Raw genomic sequence first — 16,788 nt, forward strand, 5'->3', positions numbered from 1 at the left:
ATGGGAGGCTGATAGTGATTTCCTTCCCTAGCAACTATCGTTACCCTTGCACAGCAACTCTTAATTAGAAAACGGCTTGATTGACGTTGAGTATGCACTATACGCACTTTTACACACATGCATACATAAGCGTTTTGCAAAACTATACAACACACCTTTGACTTGTGAAAAATCTGCTATGCTAAATCCAATCAATACTTGCCTTTTTACGGCACCAGGTCTGACAGCTTTGCACATTTTTCACAGTATTTGGCGGATGGTTATTTCAAGCATTGTGGAGAACTCGTCTTAGTTCTTCTGCATCTTCTGTTTCTTCATGTAATCTTCATGACTCTGGCTTTACGTCTGGCATCATACTGCAGAAATCATTTGGGACCAGTCAGACTCCTCTCTGATTATACTGCATGATCAATGTGAATCTAAACACCCAAGCTTTTTCTCAGCACCGTAAACCATCTACTCTCACCCTTTCTTCATTGGTTTTCTGCTCACATCTCATCTTGTCAGAACTCTGATAGGTTAATTCATGCAGTATTTACTGTCCCCAAAAAGATTCCCATCAGGCCTTTCTCCGCCTCTGTTTCTCTTTTATCCCCCGTCTCTCTTTTCACTGCTTCATCGCTGCATATTAATCATCAGGTGTGTGTACATAACATCATTTCACAGACGCACACAGTGGTGTGGAGACAACGGAGACCATTCAAGGGTGACAGTGAGCGGGAGACAGGGACTGATAATGCAGAATAAAATATCTCCTTCTCTTCTTTCATTTGACTCAGCATCTGCGTCTTAAGGCATCAAACAGCCTGTTTGTTGTGTTGTTACTCTCTGGGATGTATTAGTCTGGATGCAGCAGCACACAGAAGTTAATGTGAAACACTGGGGCAAAAATATCATGTAATGTTGCTTAATCATCAATTAAAATTACATGAGTCTTTAAACTGAAATCTTAGTATTCCTGCTTCATGTAAGCAGTTAGGAAATACCATTAGAGGTAGGAACAAAACGATGCAAAGTGTTTAATATTTAGACAAAACCAACATCAAACCATAAACTGAGTACAAAGAACAAATGTTTAGATATACAATTATTACAAATCATTCACTAACAAAGTAAAATCAATATAATTAAAGAAAAAATTATAATTTCTGAGAATACTCCCCCCTCCAATTGTGCCCAGTGGTTTGGTCTTTGAACTCATAACCAGGAGTTGAGGCCTAGTTTCCTCATTTGTTTGTTGGTCAGAAGACAGCAACTTTTAGGTGAGTGCTTCAAATCACTGCTTTAGCTTAAACTGTTGGTTAAATTTCAAACACTTTTAAGCTGATGACACACAAGATGGCACATCTGAACTGTTAACACTGCTAATACAGCTTTCTTAAAAGTTTGGCCTACACCCATATGCTTCCTCAATCAACCACACCAGTAACAAGAATGTCAAAAAGTAGTCAATTATTCAACCAAGAATAAAAACTCAAGGTGTGTTTTTATTAGTTAAACAATCGATATGCTCTCCAAGTCATTCATCACCAAAAAGTAACACTTTTACCTTGTTAGTGATATTGACAGTGATAGCTTGTGCGTATTTCTTCAATTCAATGTAATTTATATGACCAAAAGTTAGAAATTGAGTTTTGACTTCTGCAGAGATTTGAAAGTTTTAAAAAAAATACTATTTTTAGCTGGCATTGCATCATCTGTCACTGCTTATCTGAAAGCTTTTTTATGTCAAGGAATTTAGTCTGTATATCTCCTAGCAGATTTGCCCAGACAAACAAACAAACAAACAAACAAACAAACATGAGAAAGCCACTAATCATATATACAGCGAGCTCGGGTCGGTAGTTTCACCTGCTCTGCAACCAGCAGGCCCGACCTTCTGCTCTCTGGAGAGGAAGACCAAACTGAATAAAATCAGATTAGACATACTCCTCACTCTTTTTCCTGCTCAGACTGTGAGTGGATGGGGAGATTTAATGGAGGACGGGGGTTGAAAGTTGTCTCTTCACCCATGTCAGGCCCAAGGCTTAAGGGTAGTTTCCCATGGAAATGAGCCATTAAAATTGAGGATTTATTTATTTTTCTCCTTCCTCTTTTCCTTGTCTGCATTTGGCATGGGGTGCAGAAGTCAGGCAGGCTGTTTGGGAATGATTTGGGGGACGGATAGACGGCCTCGATGGCAGCCAGGCCTGTGAGTTAAATTTCATAAATGGAAACGCTGCTTCGATTATCACGGTTTTATTATTTCATCAGCAGTATCTGGGAGGGGGTTGGGTGTCTTAAATGCTTCCGATTTGCCCAGACAGTAGTTAAAGCGTGTAACTGGATCTCTTATTTTCACAGACAGGCAGTGCAGCAAAGCTACGTGTGCACGCTATTGACTCTGTTGTGACCTTCTCTTCTCTGCTGTAGTTTTCCACCTTCCAGCACTTTGTTGCCATTTTGTTTTGTATTCTTTAAAATAAGCCCCACACATGCATGTACAGGCTGGTTTTAGGCTGATATAGACGATAGCACAGGATTGAGGGTGAAGTTACGGATAAGGTGTTGTTTTATCATCCGGCACAAGGCTGGGATCGGTGCACTGAGGACCGCTTTGATGCGAGTTGCGATCCAGACAGCGGGGAGGTGAACTATCACACAGCAGTGATGAGTGATGAAGAGTGGAGGCCTCGTGTAGACACAGATGAGCTGCACAGAAGCACCAAAACAAATCTACAGCAAATCACAGCTACGGAAAATCTAGAAGGAAAAGCCTGGTGAAATTATTTGGTTGTTTTACTTTTTCCTTTGATGCAAAAAGTTAGTCACAAATTTTCGTGCTGTTGTGAACCTGAACTTGTTCAGCTGATGAAAGACAGTGTGCACACTTAGTCATGTAATTATTCAATATAATTCCAAACATTTTTATAATTACAACATAGCAAGTAAAAAGTGCAGTGATATCAGACAAAAAACTGTCACCTTGAGCTCAGAAGAATTTTGATGGTCGGGGTTTTAATTTTAAATATTAAATTAATTATAAAAGAAAAATACTCATAGGTTTGAAGCTAAGCAGGGTTGATATGTAGTGTCACAGTAAAATCAAATGCTACAGCAGGAAATGAAAATATGGGAAGAAGATGAAGGAACAAAACTTTCACCATGAAGCTTTAAACAGCCTGAACTGTCACTTAAAGTAACAAACCCCCATCTGAAGTTTCTAAAGTGATGAATACAAACTGACTGTAGACAGATTTGGTTACGGACTGTTTTCTGTAAACACCAGCAATGAAACACTGGAACTCTTCCCTCATCCTCCATTTTGGGGATTAGCAGCTGACACATTTCTACTTTGTCCGGCAACGCTGTGTGCTTTTGTTTTGCTGCGTGTGTTTTTGCAGCAGTGATATGGATTCCCCAGAGTTCATGTAAATACCAAACTCACCATAACCATCATCATAGTTGTCTGGTCTGATCGTCCTGCATCTCTCTGTGTATTAATCTTCATAATTCCAGTGTTTGTTTAACGAAAGGCGCGGTTGATTTGAAACCTCTGAACTCAGACTGCAGAATGATTTCATATGGAAAGGGTTAGCTGGCCGAGTGGCTCACTCATCTGGTTGTAGTTTTGACTTATGGAAGACACATCTTGGTTCCCTCATTCATTTTCCTTTTTTTCCTTCATCCCAATGAAGCAAAACCATTTTCAAACATTGTTGCTGTTTGTCTTTGTCAGTGTAGTCTTGCCTCAACTCCACCTTCACATATTCTAATAGCATTTTATCTTGATTAGTGTTGATTTTCACAAACTTTATGTCACACTTCACTATTTTGTGTAAATTCTGTGGTGCAACAGTTTGTTCATCCCAAGTTAAATGTGAAAAAAGTTTATATGTGAAAACTACATGAGTTTACTTTTCACATTTTCATGGTGTTTGTAAGATCTCCATTCATTTTATAATGTATAAACAATAGGAATGCTGCAACATCTGCCGAAGAAAGAGGAAAATGTTTAACAAGTTGCATCTCACGGTAGCATGTTAACATTTGATAATTATTTTAGTACTTAATTAAAACTCACCTTTAGACATTGACGTGCACAGCTGTTTGTAAATGTCATAATAATCAATCCAACAGATGTCAACACATTTCATTTAAAGACACATGAATGATTTAAAGGAACTCATGACTTTGGTGTTCATCCTCTGAGGATCATGAGCATCTGTACAAATTTCCATGACGTTCCATCTTATAGTTAAAGTGACATATTTCAGTCTGGACCTGCTGAATGGCATATAAGTGATATTTCCACTGGTTGAGCAAAGTTTTATTTTCAAATGTAGCCTGCTCTGTGTCCTCATACTCTATTTGCTGTCACAAAACCATAGTTTCATAGCATAGCATTAGTCTGGTACTTGACTTTCATCCAGCAGACTGAGGGTCGTTTGCTCTGTAAAACTGTTGTTTTTACACTTTAATGTCCCTTTCACTCGCTGTTCGGTTAGATTTAAGCCCCAAAACTACCTGGTTAAATTGACCAAAAAAACATAGCCACATTTGGGTAACAATACGACCCTTTCACAACATGTTCGAAACTCCATTTTTTGGATACCAATGTGATGAACTTCTCCCCATCTAATGCATGATTGGTTGGCTGAAAAGGAGTGGCAGCTGAAAAGCAATACAATAAATGACTGAGTTATGTTGATGTTAAACATCTTTGTGACATGTCACAACAAATGTAATCTGTCAGAAAATATATTTCCCACAAAACATAATTGAAAATACAATTAAATTTAAAAGGAATGCAAATTTCACAAGACCGTGCTTACTATCTACATGCATAGTTTGATAATTATAATCGCAAGTTTATCGTATTTCTAATAGACATAATAATAAATGACATCAATTTGTGGCCCTTAGTCCATTGTCCTCGTGCTTTGCCTGCTTCTGCACACTATAGATGGTTCCCCCCTCAGGGTTTTTACATTTGTTTCTTTTGTATAATATGAACGAAGCACCACAATTTCATTAATTATAACATGTTGGGAAAAGAGGTAATTTCACTCAGTTCTACTGCTTGTGCAAACACTGCAGGCGAGGTATGAAGTGGCGTAGCTGACTGTACACTCATAAATAGGCATGCACATAATTGCTAACACAGGAGGGACAGACACATGCAGACGTTTACAATCAGGTTTCCTACTACTTTGATCCAGGCCTCGAGGCTTTGAAACCCTTTCAGTATCTCAGCTCAGACCACATGGTTATGGTGGTTAGTCTTATATGTAATATCGAGGCTTAATGACATAACTCCCACCTGGAGAAGCAGCCTTTGAACAGCCATTATGAAGCCTGCTGCAGAGATAAGGCAGCCATTAGCTGAGCTTGATCATTTCATGGCTGCTGCAACAATAAGAGTGACAGGCCCTGAGCGTTAACTACGCCCACTGAGACGTGCTGCTTCCTCTTTTTTTGGGCATGTCTACAGAGATGTGGTGGAGGGTATTGTGTGTGGGTCAGAGGCCGATTTAAATAAGCAATAAATGTTAAATCTGCCTGACATCTTCAGTATCCATTACTGCAAAGAGCATGGCAGGGAGGAGATGGAGACGGAAAAAAGCGGGAGTGAAACTGGTAGACAGAGGAGATGAGATCAATAGAGGCAGAATGGAGGATTGATTCAGGCTCTTAGATCTTTCAGATTAGTGGCTCGATTAGAGACAAATATGGAGGCTTATTCATGTGACCTTAGCAGTGACAGCCTGAACTAAGTGGCCATAGAGTAATTACATTCAAACCCCAATATCCCACTGATGCTGGAGATTTGTAGATGACTGCTGCAATGGATTTTCTAGAATCTTTGGAGACCAAAAAAATGTTTATATGGCCCAGTTTTAGATGAAGCTGGTGCACTCTGTCACTTAATGTTTCTCTGTGGCCAAGTTATTTCTTCCAACAGCCTATAGAGAATGTTGGATTTCACTTCTAACAGCAGCAACGTATGTTTTCACCTGAGCTGAGGTGTTTGATGCATCGGTTGTGAACAATGGAGGCTTCATGTGTTCTGGATGTTCCCGTATGAAAACAGGCCTCATGCAAATGCAAGCAAATGGATCACATGTAGGTTATCAGTGCTTATCTGTATTGTATCTTATCTACTGGCTCTTGACTGTAGGAACTGGTTTAACTGGTGGATCCACAGAATAACCTCAAATGATCCAACACACACTTCCCAACTGTAAAAATGGGAGAGATTTTATCATAGCCTCTAAGGACAAAGTGTACACAAGAAATGGTAAAAATATTAAGGGAAACACTCTCAACGCAAAAATGCTATAAATACAAAAGCTCAAACACCTACTTTACTGTCAAAACACATTCAGATTGCTAAATAAGGTCCAAATTACTACACTAGAGGTGTTCCAGGACACTAGAGGGAGTGATGGGCTGGGTTTGGATAGGTAGCGATATTAATGACGATTTTGCATGTGCACCAGGCCTAACTGCTCTTAGTTACTTGCCTGTGAAGTCAGTGTATTTAATGTATCTCTATTTTTGTGATGTGTTTTCCTTAGTGTTTTGGAATTCTTGTGCTGGCTTTGTCCTATGGGGCCAGTCTATTTCTATTATTGAATATATCATATTTTCATTATTTACAATGCAATGTGTTAGATGATAAACAACGAAACTCCTAAAAATGAGTTTTTATACTAGTTTACAATTAGACTGATATTTGAATATTATTTGAGTAAAAGTATAAACTGTATCATGCATGTTTTTTTTGTATAAAACTAACAAAAGAAAATTAAGTTTTGGATTATTGGAGTCTGATCTTCAAGCCACAAGGTGGACATTTCCATCTCAGCATTTGACTGACATCTGAAATTGCTACTCAGTCTCCTTGTGATTTTTGATGCAGCATTTCATATCATTGTAAAACATAAATGTTGACATATTTTTCTGCAAGCCTACATGGGATTGACAATCAATTATAGAGCCCTTTATGTTTTTGTACTTTAAGTGGTCCGTGTTTTTGTTTTTTGTTTTTTTTTGTCTGCGCTAGGAGACAAACACTTGAGGAAATAAATGGTCAGCACCTTTTCTGTGCATATCCATGAGGAGTACTGATGAGCAAATACACAGATTCAGACTTTCTGGGTTCAAATGTAACAAATGGAAGGAGCCAATACTGTTGCATGCTGGGGTTTTCTGTATTTTTCTCCAGAACTGCCTTAAGGGTCAAATGTCTCTGGCTGAATAACGCCGATGTTACAGCTTGCCACTTGTGTATCACAGTCTGGTCTTGCAGTGTTTGAGCAGAGTTTGTGAACTTATGTTCTACCGTGAGTAAGAAGAGATCCCACAAACTATAAAAAGAAGGTCATAGACTGTCTTCAACAGATGGAAAAAGAAAAAGTCATTGACCACCCATCTTTCTACGGACTTTATGCTGGACAAGTCATACCATGCATCTTACCATGCATGTATGGCCTTCCAAAAACACACAAGGAGGGACCCTTCAACAGCAGCATCAACTCCTGTCACTTACAACTTTGCTAAACACCTAGCTATGATTTTAGCACTGCTGGTAGAAAATGCTGCTCATCACGTGCAGAACTCCACAGATTTTGCTAGCAAGGTTCAGAGAGTGAAACTGGCCTCAGTCAGATCCAAACCTTGTCACTTCGCAAAAAAATAACTCCAACATGCTGATTGCCAGAATGCAAAACTCACAAGTAAAGAAAATGGTGTCCACAAACCAGCAGGTGAGGTTACTATGACAATGTCGATCTTTTTCTCAATCTATACTTTGTTTAATTTATTGAGTCATGATCCTAAGTTTGGGATTCCCTCAAATCACTCCTGGCACTATGAAACAATTTATAAAGTCTCTTCCATTTTTTTGTGACTGTACAAACTATATTTTTAGTGTCCACCCACACAGATACTGCATCAGTCAAATATGACAACATTATCAGTCAGTATCAAAAACTGACTACCTCTGGAGACCAGTGAAGTGGGCTGGTGATGCCACTGCTGAAAAATAAATAAAACTGTCGACCTGATATGTTGTCAGTTAAGAATTCTGTATATATGAATGTGCTTGTTTTTTAACAGAAATTTAGTTTTTGAAATCTACTACTGTGCAGTCTTTGTGTTGACGCAAATGTTGTTTTCTCCACCATCGTCGATGTTTAATTAACGTAGCTTCCGGGCTGCTCATGATTGGCAGGTGAAGTTTGTGTCTGTTGCCCACGCTGATACGACTGTGAGAGATACGAGCGTAAACACTTACAGCTAGAATTAACGCAGGAAAACCCCTTCCTACCATGTACAATGTTCCTGTGCAGACGACCATTTTAAATTAGATGAATAAATTTGGAGGCTTAATTATTTTTGGTGCTTTGAGCTATTATTCTCCTCTATGGGAAAGTGAGGGATGAGATGAGGGAAAGCAAAGTGGTATATGATCCCTAGAAAACAAATGCAGATGTATTTGCTTGAAATCTCCTTCACTTGTGTCCCATTCCTTCTGTCGCCGACAGGCATAACTTTATTTTTCTCACCCGTCATTAGATTGGCACCAAACAAAACAAACTCAATTAACCTCATTTGTCCCCTTTAATTCTCTATTTCTATCCAGGACGCACAAACAGATATGAATATTAGATCAGAAGCTATAATGGTGCAGTTTTAGTGATTAACAAGCGGTCGTAACAACACTCTTAATCAGTGTATAACCATCGTTATTAACCACAGCCGGTCAGTCTCTTCGCTTTCAGCCCCACACATGGTGTTTTTGGCCGAGTGTAATTCAATCAATTCACACCAACTCTCTCCTCCTCCCCTCTTTTCCTGCTGAACTTGCCAGGTCGTGTTCTGTGGCTCATATGTTTGATTGAGGCCTCCATCTCGTGTCTGGGAGAAAGGGGAGGTGGGCTCCGTGGGGAGAGACGGCCGGGTCTCATCGGGACTGAACTTCCCTGAGCTGGGAAACAATTACAACTTCCCCCCGTTCCTCACCCTCCTCCCCCTTGTTTCTCAACTGTCTGTCCTCGACTGTTCTTTTCTTTCTCTCTCGCTTTAACGCTGTCTCGTCCATCCCAGTCCTGGGGCACTACATACCCCGTTATTTATTTATGTATCGAGAGACGGAAATGGACTCCCACCCAGGGAAGAGGGGTGAGAGCGAGGTGAATTGCGACTGCGTGCACGTGGACGTGTGTTTGCATGCGTGTGCACGTGCAGGCATGCTGCAAATGCTGCGTGTGCTGTGATTAAGGACTGGTATGTATTTAAAATAGCCTGTGGAGCTCCTGACCACTAATGGTGTTTTGTGCATCCATGTTTAGTTTGTCACATGATGATGGGTGGAGTCGACATGATTCACCTTCCTGTTGCTGGTTTTATGCATTTCAGCCTATTGACAGTGTCATTAGTGAGATGTAATGGAACATATGTACTAATACAGACAGTAAAGAAGCAGGCTGACATATATGCTGTAAGAAATGAGGGAAAATTCAAACAATTTTTAACTAATTTTTTAAACAATTTTCCTGTTTTGCTAAATTACAAATAAAAACCAGTGAAAGTGCAGAATTTTTTTTTAACATTTGGCTTTAAATTTACAATTTTTTCCACTGTATTTAAATCAACAAGAATAGCATTATTTTTCAGATTTTTCCCTTATATAAATAAGAAATTCAGTATATTAGGGATTCAAAAAAGGTAAATCTCATTTTTAACAGTTACTTTACAGATTTTATTTGTTTTACATTACAGATAATAATTAGTAAAATTACAGAAAATATTGACTGTAAAATAAAGAAAAAACTGTACATATTATTGACATCAAAAATCACCATTTTTGCAAAGACCGATTTGCTCTTGCACTTTACAGATACTTTGAATGTTATAGTATTTCACAATTCTGTGTGGGTCAGGGTTATTTTTTGGCACTCCTGCTGCTGAATTTTCACTTTCTTTTTCTTCCAGAATTTTCTTTTTTTTAACGTAGTAAACAGCAAGATTTAAAATGTATTTATCAGACTCAAAAGAGTAACACTGAGCAGAATTTTATTTAACAAAATCTTCAGTTACAAATTTTAGAATTTTAACACATGTATTAAGTGTTCCATTAATCGGAGCATGTTTTATATTGTACAGAGGAGTGTTGTTTTCTTGTTTTTAAAAAAAAAAAAAAAATCTGCTTTCTTTGATGGCATTGTAAAGCAACCCAGATGTAGTTGTCATACTGCAAAGTTTTCTTTCCGCAGGGGTGACTTACAGAGCAAGAATAATTCTCAGCCACAAAAAAAAAGAAAAGAAAATCAAATAAAATGTAAACGACAAAAACATACAAGGAGCATGGAGCAGACTTACCAGTAGATGAGAAGTTCTGATTGCATTGTGCACTTCCCAACTCCTTCCTGTATGTGACCTCTGTCTGACCTCGGGGAGACCCCTCTGAAAGAGGTCGAGGACTTCTGCTCGGCTGCTTTGGGCTCAAGGTGGATGAGGGTGGGGTGAGCTGAGGTTCAGAGTGCCAGCTTTCTGTTCGTCTAGAGTGCACGCTATCACCGCCATCACTGCAACACACTGCTGTAATTGCAGCCTCTGATCTCTTTCTGGCCCAGCTTTCATTTTCCTTTGAGATTTTTCAAGGTCTTTCAAATGTTCTCCTCTGCCCTGTTTGTCACCCTTCAACCCTTTCATTTCGGATACTTGAAAAGAAAATCACATCTTTCCTGTAAAAACACTCACTGAACTTTGTCAGGTCTGTGCTTAAGCTACATGTGTTTTATTTTTTTTGTCAACACACAGTAAGTGACCAACCGAACTGCAATTTGCCTTGATAATGTTTAATTCTGCTTGACACTTCTTTGTTCTCTTGAATGCAGCTCTGTCAGGTTTCTATTATAGCGGACTGACAGAACAACGTTTCACATACAGCACTTTGAATACATTATAGTCTCGCTGCCTTCCAAAGAAAACATTTGCTGTGAGGTTTTACAGACAAGAGGCACATAGAATAGGAGCTCAGTAGCAAAATCACGATCGCTGGGTTTTGTCACCACTCTACCTCACAAATGAGAACACGAGTGCTTTAATGTATAATTATTATAATTTTATAGCAGGCGGTTACATGTCTTTTTAAAGTTACAAACACCAAGCTTTGGCATTATGTGACCTTTAATCACACTGTAAGATTAAAGCACTAGTTTGGTAAACTTGTTAACACAAATTATTGGTAATTTAGCTTAATAATGAGTATATTATATGTATATATTTTTTAAAGTTATTTTTTTTGGCCTTTTATCAGCTTTATTGGACAGGTGCAGTGAAAGAGAGACAGGAAACGGGAGAAGAGTCGGGGGAAGACGTGCAGCAAAGGGCCACGAGCGGGAATCGAACCCTGGCCAGCTGCGTCGCGGACCAGCCCCTGTACACGGGTCGCCTGCTCAACGCGTTGAGCTATACGGGCACCAGAGTATGTTATATTTTAAAGACTTGAGTAGGAAACTGACTATGAATCAAAATCAGAGTAAAAAGATTATTTCCAATCTCCAAAAACAGTTGAGGTTCAAATATTTCAAATGTTATTGTCAATGTGAAGCCTTGTGGAAAAAATATTTTAATGTGATATGATCAAATTTTCTATACACAGCTTTTATCTTTTATTGAGCAAATAAGAGAAAGGCTAGTATGACTTGGATAAATTTCAAGGTGTTAAACTATACCTGCAGTGTTATACATGGCAGAGGAAGTGTGCTGTGTGAGACTGTGTGTGTGTGTGTTTGTGTGTGTTTGCATGTGGTTTGCGTGGCTCTGAGGCCTGAGCTCATCACCTGCAGGGCCAGGTCTGCTTTCTTATCACTTTATACCTCTCTGATTGGCTTTTATCAGCGCTCTGAGCTCTGATTGGCCTTTATCTCTGGGCCCAGCTCTGATTGGGAGGTCATAATGCCTCGCTGCAATGGAGCATAAATAGCCTGATAACACACTGATACCAGAGTTCAGCCCCAACACACCGAGTATTATATCCTGACCCTCATCCTGCTCCCACCTCGTCCGTCCATAAGCAGACCCACTCAGTTTTAATGTTATGTAATAGTAAATTGCTTGTTTGTTTTTGTTTTTTTTTAAATGAAAAGGGTAAAGTTGGTTTCTGGTATTGTGCATCCACATTCTGCAACTTTTGACAAGTTTTATTTAGTTTTCCACATCACTCCCTGGGTTTTGTGGCTGCAATGAAAGTACATCCTGATCCTCAGCTGATATGAGTAATAATAAATTAAATTAACTGTCTTTGATAGCAATAGCTTGAAATATCCAGTTTCCATCTTGTCACAGTTGCTTTGATTTATTTATTTGCCCTGTTACATAAAGGCCAAACAGAACACAGATTTAAGGACTGGAAATCAGTATTTTCTGCTCTGAGTCCATGTTTATGTCACACTAATTTCTTAGAATGTTTCTGTGTGTCTTTTCTGTGAAACTTGTCACTGCTGAAAGCTGACTCCAGATATTCCGGATATTTCTCTGCTAAATTAATACCTCTGGGAGTAATTAGGACTGGTGACCCCCAGTGATTTGTGAGGGTTACATGAATGAATATAGCAACATAGGTGTCTACATATTTTTTTTTTTTTTGAATATACTTAGATTTTTTTTCTTCTCCTCCATTGAGAAGAGAAGATGTAGAATGAGAAGCAGAAACAGGGAAATAAATGTATTCTAGAGGATCCTGTGCATGCAGATTAAACAGACTGTCACTGTTGTTCAGCTTAATTTAAATAATTATCAGTGATCTTGTTTAATATATTTTTTTCTTGATCACTCACAATTGAGAGAGGACAAAAATGTTCTTTCAAAAATCTTAACAGTAAAGTGTATGTGTATATAAAAACCCCAAAAATCTTAAACTTTCAGGTGTAGTGTACTGCAGTTGTGTGTACAGTATGTTTCATACAGAATTTAATTTCAATGTGAATGTGTCATGTAATTACAAAATTTTCTCAGTAGTATATGGATAAAACAAATAAACCAGCTGAGGGATAGAATAGACTTTTTAACTCTATTAAGTCTTTTACAGTGTCTTTAGGATTAAACCAGTAGTCATGTAAAGTACATTTACTGAAGCATAACTTTAAAGATACTTGATTTCCAAAAACCCTGCAACTTATGAATATGTAAATATGCATAAAATGCATATTATTAATATTAAATGTAACACTGACAGAGGCCATTCTGTACAATTTGTCCCACTTTTTCTTTGTAATATAGTATTCTGTAGTGTTGCTTGCATTACTCAAGTAAATAACTACTTCTGCCATCGTGACAGTAGTATTAAATACTGCCAGCCTATTTTGTCTAGCTGTGTATGATAGCAGTACACGCTGAGCCGAGCTGAATTAGACTAAAATACTCCTGAGGTTTTCCACAGTGGAACATTTCCTTTGCCCTGAACTCGACCATTCTCCCCCTCAGTAACCAGCTCAGACCTTTAGTTTAATGGTGTACAGTATATCAAACACATCCAGATCTCAATTATCATTCTTAATGAGGGAGCGACTCCAGAGGAATCCCCTTTTCCATCTGCAACCTTCAAAGGCCCTTAAAAGAACATCTGAGGGTCTTTATCGGACAAAGTTTCTCCTTCATTTGAATAATTCTCTAAATCGGCCAGAGGGAGATATGAGATTGAAGAGTGAGGTCCTAAACTCCTGAAACTGAAATGAGATCTGGGTATCACAGGGAGGGAGTCGTAGTAGACTATGATATGGATTAGAGTTTAGGGATGTGTATTACTCCCACTCCACCTTTTCCACTTATTTTTTCCTTCTTCTTTCTGCTTCTCTGGTGTTTGCAGCGAAGCCCTGTACAAGTGTACTGTATGTGCAGACACATTAGCATATACACACTTGCTCAGAGGTAAAAGCAGGGTCAGGAGGTGTCGGAGGGGAAGAGAAAACGTCTCAGATACGAGTGTTCACAGGGCCTGTATCTCATTACATAGCAGTGTGATAGCCATCAGAGTCACAATAATATTTAGCACATGCTGCCTGCTAATGAAACGGTAATGTCCACAGACTGGAAATGAGAACCAGAGGGGGCTCTTTTTCTTCTATCCCCTCATCTTTACCATCGCTGCTCTGTGGACTATTGATCGTCACATCAACTGAATACTACCTGTTAGTTGTGAGAGTCTTTCTTTTTCTTCTGTTAAAAAAATAGCGATGGCACACATAGACTTATATGATAGCATATATTTAGTGCAACTGTCTCCTTACTTTCAGCTGTTTTGCGATCTATAAATGTGTGCTTTATTGAGTTTAATCACAGTAGTACCTAACACTCACTACATAAGGACTTTTTAACTTATCCTCAGTGTTCATGTTAAGATTAATTGTTTTATATCAGAAGCACAATTAATGAAAACAGAAATATCTTCAGGGCTACTTCAGGAAAGCTTCTATTTTGAGATTTTTTTTTTTAATGTTGCCTTTTGCCTTTGAAGTGTTTTGCATTGCAATTTTTGTGCCGGTATTTTTTTTTTCTGCACAAAGAGTCAAACTGAAACAAAAGTGGTGGCTATATGAAGAGCTGCTATTTACAGATAATTTTTTATGCAAATCTGGTCACAGCAGCTGTACATCTGTTATAATGAATCAGCTGGAGGCCAGTGAATTTACACAGCTGTCGTTTTTGTCTGTAAGTTTACAGAAAGTTGTAAAAGTCATTGATTGTTGCAAAAAGAGTTCATTATTTACATGTATGATCCACACATATGTACAGGCTTTTTGTATTGCACTGCGCATGTGTACAATCAAGATTACAAAATATAAAACCAGAATAATTTTCAAATGTAAGAATCTATTACTTAATTAAGAGATGTTTACTGTCGTCGGGTTTCTCCTCTATTTCTCATTGTTCCTATCAAGTTCTATATAATTGTTTGCCTTTCTATTTTTAAGTTGTTGTTACAAAAAAAATTAAAACCTTCAAGGTAAGTACAATTTGGTGCAGTAAGAAATTGTATAGGCTTGGATTCTCATATTGTAGATAAGATGGTACATGACTTGTAGAGGGTTATTTACTTATTTTTTTAAAAAATGTACATGTATATACAATGTCAATGTAACTTTCCCTGCAATTTCTATGCCAAACTTCCTAATAAAGGTATTAATGAAAAAAAGAGATGTTTACAGTTTTTTTTAAATGTCAGCAAGACCTGACTTATTGTTTGACCTTTTTATTTTTATTTTCTAGATGGGATTACAGGGTTTATATAACAGATTTCAACACATAAATACCTTTATTTTATTTTTTTTTAATAAATGAATGCTCAAGAGCAACATCCTACAGAGAAGCAAATTAAAATAAAACTGTCAGCAACTACTTTTAAATGTGCTTTAAAGACTCTCGGACCACACTCATGGCTCTGATGGTGGATTAGGTTTATAGGCAAAGCATAAATTACATTTTATAGCTGCACTATAAAACACTCTGTACTGACCATCCTTTGCTGACTTGATTTACTTTTTGGTTCTAATAAAGATCTTTGTTACTATTTGTGCGCTCATGTGACATTTTTATGAAGATGGCATTAATTCCAGCCTCATATTATCAAATAGTTGTTACAGGACAGAATGTGGATCTAGTATTACAAATGTAAATATCAGTAAACTAAGCTGTCATGTGTTGAATGCTGTAACATAAAATATAAATGGAAACCTTTTATTGGTACATTTGCAGCACTTGCAGATTAAATATAATCAACTCTTTAATACAACTTTTCTGAATTAAAGTCCACCAAAAGATGCATTTGTGCTTTTCTCTCTTCCCTTCACACACATTTGAGGTTTGCAGTCGCTAAAGGGCAAATGCAAATCATCCAAAACTGTAACCAAAAGAGAAAGCAGATCTGAACTCGACTTATTTGGTTAATGCCATTAAGTCTGTCTGTGTCATTCACTCTTCACACAGCCAGGCTTCTCTTCTCTTTTTTTTTTTTTTTTAACACACGTGCAAACACAAAAACACCTGCACAAAAGAAAAAGTGATTGTTTCAACTTTCATCCGTGCCCCCTCTTTTCTCTTTCTCTAGCCCTCTTCCATGTCGAGAAGATTTACATGCTCTTTTTTCCCCCCTTTCTGGCTCTTTTATGTAGCGACTGTCGTCCTGTGTAGAGCTGCCTCCTCCCTCCGTCGCTGCACAAACACAGCTGACAGGAGGTGGAGGCACTGCCTTGACACGGTCGCGTGCCATCCAACAAATCCCTCTCAATCCGTCAGCCAGAAGGCCCCAAGTGGGCTTCTCTGTGTCTTTGAAACTGTCCTCAGTTTTGGAGTGTGTGGGTCTGTGTGTTTTATGGGCTCTGCATTGGTGTCTATGTGTGTCTGTTTCAGCTTCCCTTAATAGTGATTATTTGCAATTATTCCACTGCTGTTTGTCCTACAGATCAAGAAGAGAGTTTATTGATTATTGCTTTTAAAAGGAAATAGTGACACACACTCGATTGATTAACTCGAGGAGCTTGTCAGTGTATTGGACATCAATGCAAGTTTGTTTTGAGGCAGCGTGTTGTGTTCATCAATCCTCCGTCTGATCAGTTTGTCAGCCTGCGTTAATCTATTTGTCTTTCTGTTGGTTCAGTCTTCCTATAAATCTATTCTGTCATTTTTTTTAAGCTAAAAATTTGCACACAAGATTACAATCTACTTAGTCGCATTTTATTGTTAACTCAAATCTAAAATTCTAAATTTAAAGTGGTTCATATATCAAGAGGGCAAAATCAG

Source organism: Amphiprion ocellaris, chromosome 5 (genome assembly GCF_022539595.1).
Source record: "Amphiprion ocellaris isolate individual 3 ecotype Okinawa chromosome 5, ASM2253959v1, whole genome shotgun sequence".
In the NCBI taxonomy this organism is placed as follows: domain Eukaryota; kingdom Metazoa; phylum Chordata; class Actinopteri; family Pomacentridae; genus Amphiprion; species Amphiprion ocellaris.